Consider the following 9277-nt stretch of genomic DNA (forward strand, 5'->3'; position numbering starts at 1 on the left):
CAGACATATTTGAAGATCTGGGTCCTTGTCCTTTACCTGAGCCTGCCACAGGAAGGTGTCAGCTACAAAGTGTGATGAGTTCTGCCATGTTCACTGCAGCAATAAAATTCACTGGGCACTCAGCTCATTTCCCCTGTGGCATATCGAGATGTGGAGAGCATTGTGTTGGTGCAGCATCTGAAAGCAAAACATTATCCAAGAAAGGGAGGCAGGAAGGAAGGGACAAAAGTAGGTTAAAAAGGATGGTATTCAAATGATCAAATTGGATAACATTCAGCCTACTTACTCTTTGATACTGCAATGGAGGAGAGGAAATCAAAGCCATCAGGAGCTATCAAGGAATGCCAAACACAGGAAGCAAAAGGTTTCATCATAATCTGTGTCCACTTGTTCCCTCCTGTGCTGTGCATTTAAAAGGAGCTTTAGAGGCAGTTTTACTTCTGCAACATTTCTTCTTGTCTTGTTTCAGCTCTGTCCTCCCTGTACTGCATACAGGCAGTGCTGCTTACTGCTGATGGAAAATAACACATCCTGCAAGGTTTGTGATTTCCTGAGGATGCATCTTCTCTTGCTGCCTGTACAACAAGATGCATGTGAGAATTACCTCCTAGGAAGGCAATGGCTCATCTGTGTCACTGCCACATCTGCCCATAGCTAAAAGGTGTGCAGGACTTGCTGCAAATTTAAAAACCATCTCATTTCAAAGACCATAAGATCAAAAGTTCAGATTTTGTTGGCAATTGCCAAAGTGCTGCTCAGTGCCCCAGCAGGCTCCTCATCTGTGATACCCAGGAGCCATGAGCGGCTTAACTCATGGTGCTGTTTCAATAGACATATAAAACCAGAGACCCAGCCAGCTGCAGCAAGACATAATAAAGATATTGAGTTTGCATACAAGCCTGAAAAATTTCCTCAAAGGATCTTCAGTTTATTTTCTCACCTCAGTATAAGGCTGAGCTTTAACAAAATGGCTGCCAAAGGGCTGATTTAGCCCTCAGCTTAGAGGGGCTGTTTCGATGGATAGTGGATACTGTTTCCACAAAGAAACAGGGCCTCGAGTTTTAATCAGCTATGAAAACTAACAGAACCTCGCTCAAAATATTTTTGGCTCTTCTTTTGTGAGCAGATTCTCCACAGCAAGTAGAAAAACACATCCTATACATGACTTACAATGCTACTCTTCTTCCAAGAGGAAAGTCATGCCGAGTCCAAGCACAGCAGCACCTTCAGAGGTTCAAAAGCCAGCAGCCAGATTGAGGCTCTGCTGAAACCTGACCCATAAGACAAAGGGCAGTTTTATTTTCCAGATCTTTCAACAAAAACTTCAAAGTTATTTTAAATCTCAAGAATGCAAATACAGAGACGAAGATTAATATCTCAAGACTTTTTCTTGAAGCAGTAACTCAATGAGCACTTCATTTCTTCAACTGAAGATCCAGAATCTGTTTCCCTTTTTTTTTTTTTTAAGAAAAAAACATTGGGACTTATTTAAAAATTATTTTCTGTACATAATCTTAAAAAAAAAAAAAAAAAGAGGAAAAGTGGTGTCCTTGGCCATCAAGACAAGGCTAGTTTCTTGAAAGCTCTTACCAAGATTTAACAAATGTGAGCAGTCCTGTAGTTCCTAGTCAGCCACGTTAGCTTGCTTTCCACCTTCAGGGGAAGTTCTACATCCCTGGAAATGGCAGACACAATTGCAATTCAGAAGAACATCAGTCAGCGAGACACTCAAGTACATACTTGAGTGCTATTAGCATAACTGGGACACAAGTGTATGACTGAAGTTAAGTATGATTAAAGTTAAATTTCTTTAAGATAAATGGATTAATGCAGATGTTTAGGTAATTTTGAGCAGTAAGGACAGCAAGTTTAAGCAATTTGTCCAAATTTGTGAGTGATTTTTACAGGAAACCACCATTTCTCATCTCACAAGTCCCAGTCTCAACCCCATAAATGCCTAAAAACTTGTTATTCCACTCATGTCAGTCTTAACACTGCCTATTTTCTGCACATTCCCATAATGGTTTTGGAAACCTCATCAAGGAAACAACAGGGCTCCTTAGGCTCAGCTTGAGGAGAGGACTGGGCTGAATGAGCCAAAACTTCATTACTAAGAAGTTTGTCAAGGCAATTTCTGGACACTGGTGAGCTGAGACACCAAAGGTGTGTGCCTGGCTCTTCTATAAAGTCAGGGGAGAATCAGGGGTTGAGCCTTTGTGCCTCTTGTCCTGTGTACACAGAATCCAATGCTGGCTGTAGGCAGTCAGAAGCTCCCACTAAAACAACCAAACCCCCACAGAAAAGCCCAACCCACCACGATCCTGTTCATTAACTTCTTCCTCTTCATTGCAGTCTATGATTAGAAATTGAAAATCAAAGCCATTAACCTCCAAATGCTCAAATGACAGATACTCTGTGAGCAAACAATGGATCTCACTCCGTTCAGAATCCACCAGGGAAAAACACAGCCTGGCCTCCAGCCCAGCTTTATCCGAGTCTTCCACTTGATATCCACTTTAGTGATGTGAAGCTCTGTTGGACGGCTTCAAATTTGCCTCCAGACTGTCACTAATTGTTCTCCTTTATTCTTTCTGCAGAGTTAGCAGAGACACACCAGCAGTGTGCTGGCAGTGGAAGCTGCCACTTTGGGAAGAGTTCTGATTAAAATATACATTGCTTTGATCATTGGCTTCCCTGTAGTGTAAGATAAACACCATCAGCAGTTTTGGTTGATGTTCATTCCTGAGGCACACGCTGTGAAGTGACTGCACTACATTAAACAAAACTTTAAAAGGAAGTTATTGTACCCAGCTAGGACTTGGAATTATCCTAAGACTAGAAATCTTAAAATCTAAACCAAAGCAAACCAGCACTGCCTTTCCTCTTCTGTCAAGTAGGGCAAGTCCAAGAGATCAGGGCTGAGATTTTTATAGCTGGACATTCATGTCAGAGGAGAAGAGGTATGTTTCATAACTGATTTAATGTTTTATGCCTTTTCATTCAGCACCAGAAATCTCACAGATTTACACTTCCCTTTGGATGGTGAAGCTTATTTGAATCTCCCAACTGAAGCCTGGAAGAGCTGTCTGAAGTGCAGCAATGGTATTTATGTCAAGATTTTAAATGCTATTTTTCCCCCTTTTTTTTTCCTTTTCTTTTTGTCTTTTTTCCTTGTGAAGCCAAAGTAATGTCTAATTACAGGAAACTAGTATTAGCACATATAGCCTTCATGGAAATTGTTGTTTTTTTTTTTTTTTTCTGTACTAGAGTTTTGTATGCAAAATTTAAGTTTTGGAATTTGTTTAAAATTTTCTACTGCTCAAGGCCTACAATTTTAGGGAAGAGAATGCAAAAAAAAATACATGATTAAATATGGCAAGAGAATGGAGAGTAGCTTAATGATGCCACTTAGAAGCTCATAAAAGAAACACAGGCATAAGAGGAAAACATAGGGTTATACTTTGGTTTGTAAAATGGAACTTCTAATGATATTTTATCATTTCCTAGGAGAAGGGCAATTTCTCTGCTCGGGGTAGGAACCAGCCCATCTTTCCTTTTGCCATCCCTAGAACTGGGCCAGATCCTCAGTAAATACAAAAAGGTTGAGCATCCCCAAAGCCAATGAAGCTGCCCCAAATGAGATCCAGGTGATGGATTCTCCCACTCCCTGCTAAAGTGGGGGCAGTGGGTGGGGGCTGCTGTCCAGCATGGCCCAGTGGGACAAACACCTCTGTGCACTCCTGCTCTGTCCATTTGAGAGCCTTTTGTAATAAACATGCCATAAAACTGTTTTACAAGCCAGATCTCACTCTGCTCTCCAGCTTTTTCTCATTAAGGACATTGCTACTCAAGGAAGTTCAAGCTGCAGCACATTTCACATCTGCATTCCTTGACATGTTTTGAAATTATTTTAAAACAATTGGGAGAGGAGAACCAGGTCTGGGGGGGTGGGGGGCTGAGTGCTTCAAAGAGAAAGTAGATCAGTGTGCAAGCCCCAAATTACATAACTAGCTTTACCAAGGAAATAAATTAATTTGTTTCCCAATGGCTTATTTATATAACCCTTTAATTATAGCCAACTGTATCACCAGTATTATACCATGGGAAAATGTAAAACTGTTAAGCAACCTGCCACTCCGCCCTCCCCAGACCGACAGCACAATCATTAAGCAACAGCTACATGCTGGGACATCACCTTCTCTTTTGTCTTTCAGGGGTATAGTTCAATAATGTGGCTATGAAAATGTGACCTAAAACCTAACTCCTTTTCTGGGGCTTTTGTGTGCTCCTAAACTCTACCTCTCTTCTGGGTTGTAAAAATGGGACAGCATTTGACCTGCTTGCAGCACAAAAAGGGATACTGTTCAAAAATTTGCTATTTTCCCACTCTGCCCCTGAGTCATAATCAGCCTGAGTCCTGTTAACTACAGGTACTGCCCAGCCTGTGCTGGCTCCTCAAATGTGGTAAGTTTAGGTGGCTCTGTTAACTTCAATTAAAGCATTTCTAATTGTTCCTAATTCCGCAGGCACCAGCTGAGCCCCTGGCTTTTGCCCTACAAAGGGCCAGTGTGTTAAAGCAGCTCTGTGCAGCTCTCAGGGCCCCATGAACGCCATCCATTAAGAGCCATTAGAGCTGCCCACAGTGCCAAACAGCATCTTAGCAGTCACAGGGAAGATTTTGCAGGTGAGAAATCACAGAATTTTCTGAAACTGAAATATTCCAAGCTGCTGTTTCAGTCCATGTTCAGTCCACTTCAGAGGACAAGATGAAGATATTTCACAGCTGTCTGTTTACGGGGGCAATGCTCTCCCTTCAACTATGAGGCTGCAAGAAGGGTTGTGTTATAAAGGATGGAAATCCTTCCTAATGTTTTTATGTTTGGATTGTCTGTCAGTATTTGCATTAGTGGAATCTTTCACGTACCATGATTTTCTCAGGGAAGGGGTAAGCCTTGGTGGCTTAGCAGCACTGTAATATGAACAGCTTTATTTAGGGACAAAGATAACTGATCTTAATGCTAGATTTACCTACAGAGATGCATATTAATGCCCTATATATGACCAAATTAGAACAGATTAGCAGGGAGGCTTTGGAACCTCCATCACTCAGACTCTATCCATCAAGCTGGTTATCCTAAAGATAGGCATCATTCCCACCACGTGTCAACAGGTTCAGTGCAAGGGCTGTGCCAGGTGTTTTGGGAAGACATTTGATTAGAAGAGCCTTTCCAAGCTCTATATTCAAGAATACCTCAAGGATACTCTGTTCAAAGTTCAAAAAGAGCTAAACAGAAAACACATGCAGGAATTACCCAGAAGAAAAAGCCTGAATTAACTTGCTAAATCATCCTTTCTTTGTATTTATATGTAATTTAAAGATGGCATGAAGTGAGTTTTAGCAAACCATTCCTACACAGAGAGATGAATCAATGCTCTAATTCTATCTTCTCCACCCTTTGAAGAGGCATTTCACTGGCCATGCCTGCAATGCCTGAGGATGGCCTTTACACTGAGTTTTGTCTGGAAAACAGATCAAAAGAAAATTGGCCATGTCCTTCAAAAGGCAGGTGCTCTCCTCCCCTTTCTTACAGAGCTGAAACAATGAAACAAGGCTTAGAGTGAGGAACATCTTCTCTAATTCTGTATAAATGTTTTGGCTCACAATATCTGCTTTCCAGATGGGAAGAGCAGGTTACCCAGTTCAAGGGAGCTTAATGATTTCAATCTCAGTTCTGAGCTAAAAGTGGGGGAAAATGAGGATTTCAATAAGAAGTGGAGGTTTTGTATTATGCAGAAACTAAAATATTGAGCCTCAGGCTAGCTGCTAATATACCAGAGGCATTTTATCGAATGGTTTTATTATGACTGTAAAGAGATAGAAAATTATTTTAAAACCTTAGGTATGGCTGCAATAAATAAATAAATACATTTCCAGCCCTCACGGTGGTAGAATAATGCCATCAAATGTGAGCAGGGTGTATCTACCCCAAAAGCCTAAAACCAAGAAAAAATAACAAGATAGCAATGTTCTTGACCAGCATGCTGTAATTCTGTGATTTGTCATCCAGACCTAATTAAGGCTTACAACAATGAGATCTATACGGACCCATACACCTCTTGCTGACATTTCAGATTCTATCCTTATACAAAACATAATAACTGTGTTGAGATGTAGAGGATAAGATTGGTCTGGAGGAAGCACAAACTGGTTGAAATCTAAAACCCAAATTCCTGAATCTTTACAAAAGTTTAGCTAATATATGTTTATATATTTTTCTCACAAAATATCCTTTCCCGATTTTGGCTGGAGATCGGACAGTAGTTTGACAAAGGGTATTTCCATGTTGTGTTTAGCTCAGCAGAAGCCAAGACCTACAAGAAATCTCTAGGGAAAACAGCCTTTCCTCCTTTCACTGGTTGGTTGTCAATCTTCCTTGGGATTCCCTGATGATTCTTCATGGACTTAGCAACATAAAATCTTTCACTGTACTTCAAAGTCATATTTTAAAACAAAAGTTCTCATTCAGAAATGCAAGATCAGAAAGCTGAGGCTCTCCAAGCCTCCCAGGTTAGTCTAGACTCAGCTGGCTGGAGCTCTGCAGCCCTGTGAACTAGTCTTTAATGGGAACATCCTACTGGAGAGCCCTGGTCTGCATTAGCATTTATTTCTGCACTGTGGCTTGGTTGCCTCATTGCATCTTGCAATAGCCAGAATTGAGTGGGAGCTGTGAGCGGACAATTGGCAGGCTGATGGCGCTTCTAATAATCTGCTCTTCTTTTGGGAAACATAAGGAAAAATATCAGGTGGCCAAAAAAAAAAAAAAAGGAAAAAAACCCAAAAAAACCCCCCCCAAAAAAACCCAAAAAAACCCCCAACTATTAGAAGACCTGGAGAGACATTATCACCTGCAAAACAAGGACATGGTCTGGAACTGATTTCCGTTCTCCCTAATATTTCTCAGCAGAACAAAACATCTGTGAGCTGGATTGCTATAGACAGCTGGTTCTGGAGAAAGGCTGGCATTCACCCCACCAAGACATAACTTTCTCCAGTGGGAATAATACCACCACAAAACACATCAAACCAGAATGGTTCTTGCAACTGTTTGCAGTTCAGGAAATCAATGTGCTGCACTGCTATTTGTAACCAATATAATTTTATCTCCACTCTGTGCCCACTTTCTGGTAATGCAGCATAGTCAAGTTGCTGACAGTGTGCAAATGGGGATTTATGGTCCTCTGTGCTATGGCTAATGAAGTTAACAGGGAAAAAGAAAACCAAAACCAAATTCTGTATCATAATTATTTAGGTTACACAGCTGCACAAATGATGCATGGGGAAAAAAAGCCCTAAACTTTTTTAGCAAGAAAAAAAATGGAATCATGTTGACTGAAAAGTATACAGTTAAATTCTGCAAGAAGAATATTTTCAATGGAGGAAAACCAAAATTAAATCCCTGTGGGCAAAATTTACCAATAAAAAGACTTTTTTTTTTTTTTTTTTTTTACAGAGAAAATTTGGGTTTTTCAATTACCTCATAAAAAATTTAAAAAAAATAGTAATGAAGGAGCACCGGCTCTTTCCTGATTATACCCATCTTCAGCTGAGAGGTCCATTTTCTGATCATAGCAACTGTCAACAAATGATTTTGACACTTTGGACAAATGATTTTGACACCTAGGACACTTTGGCACCATGGGTATAGATGAAGCACCACTGGCAGCTCCTATTCCCTGTGTGAGTTCTTTCTGTAGCCCAGACTCCAAAGGGAGAGCCCATCAGGAGCTACCTGGAAGGTGGTGGGATGGGTGCTTATATCTGATGAGGCTGTCCTTGGTCCAGCATTTGCTAAAATACTGAAGTCTGTTTTTTTCCCCTGAATCCTCAATTATCCCATAGCAGAAGTGTTTATGCTGACAGCCCATTCCTACCAGCCGAGGATCTGGCCTTATTTCAGCCTCCCTGACTTATTTTTTGGCATGTTCCTGCAAGCGGGGTGGGAGCGTGCCAGGGCGGGGGTGAACGGAACAGCATTCCTGGGCTCTTAGTAGTGTTGACCATTGTCTCCATGTGAATGCATAAAAACCTTCAAAGGCAGAAAGGTGACTCCCTGTCATGTGCAACGCTCCTTGGAGTCCTTTCAAGGCAGAGATGATCAGCATAGTCTGTCCCTGAACTCAGGACACGCCGCTGTCTCCCCTGAACGGCAACGGAGATTATTGTGGTGAATAGTAACAGTAGATGAGGTGCTATCTTCCCCTTTAAATTGAGCCATTCAATTTGTCATGAATGGCTGAGTATTCCTTGCTGGCATATGGGATTTGGATTTCAGCGCTGGGAATAGAGTGAATAGGATCAATGATGAAGCTGAAGTACAAAAAGAAGGAGCAAAAAAGGGCAAAGGACTAAAACCAATAGAGACAAGCAATTACAAGGTGTATTAATGTACACTGGGCTAGGCTGGAAAGAGGGAAGAACTTATTGTTATTCTGGGGGATTTTTTTTCACGGAAGATAAAGGGGTTGGGAAGTGAATATTTGTTATTTGGGCAAAGCCGTGGCTGCAAAGAATAAAGAGACCTTTTAGAACATGGCAGCTGCCTCTGAGCCCGGAGTGTGGTACTTGATACTCCAATCTCCCCTCCTAGGGCTTCTGGGCCAGCTTTTGAGAACTGCAAGGAAGGCATTCAGAGGGAAGACAATGACAAATGTCAAGAAGGAGAGAGGAAACCTCGAGTTTAAAAGGCTATTGAGTGACAGGTGGGTTAGATCAAAGGCAGACATTTACCAGGTATTTATAATTGCAATGCTAATCAGGTTAATCATAGAAAGCAGAGCCCAAGGGCGGATGCCCAGTAAGTCTTAAAGCACACACAAATATATATTTAATGCATACATATACATAAAAAGTACGCATATGTATGTATTGTACTTCAAAATCTATTCAATCAGTCACTGCCACCCATTCTCGTTTTTTTGCTGGGATTTAAAGGAAAAGAAGCTCTCTGCAGGCAGAGCACCTGAATGCCTTTTTGCTGCTACAGCCAGTAAGATGTTTGGGAGAGAACACACAAGATGGGGCTCATGTATAAATCACTAGGAAAAAAACAGTCAGAATTTGTTTCTTTATAAAAAGGAAACAAATCCCCCAGAATCTGCCCAGCAATACTGTCTTTGTTTTCATGGCTTTTAACACAGAGAAAGGAGAATCCTTACTAAAGGATTTTTGAGCACAAATTCTTATCTTGCTAATTTGGAGGGCTGGATTTTCCAGGAC

The sequence above is a fragment of the Vidua macroura genome, chromosome 3 (genome assembly GCF_024509145.1).
Source record: "Vidua macroura isolate BioBank_ID:100142 chromosome 3, ASM2450914v1, whole genome shotgun sequence".
Taxonomy (NCBI): domain Eukaryota; kingdom Metazoa; phylum Chordata; class Aves; order Passeriformes; family Viduidae; genus Vidua; species Vidua macroura.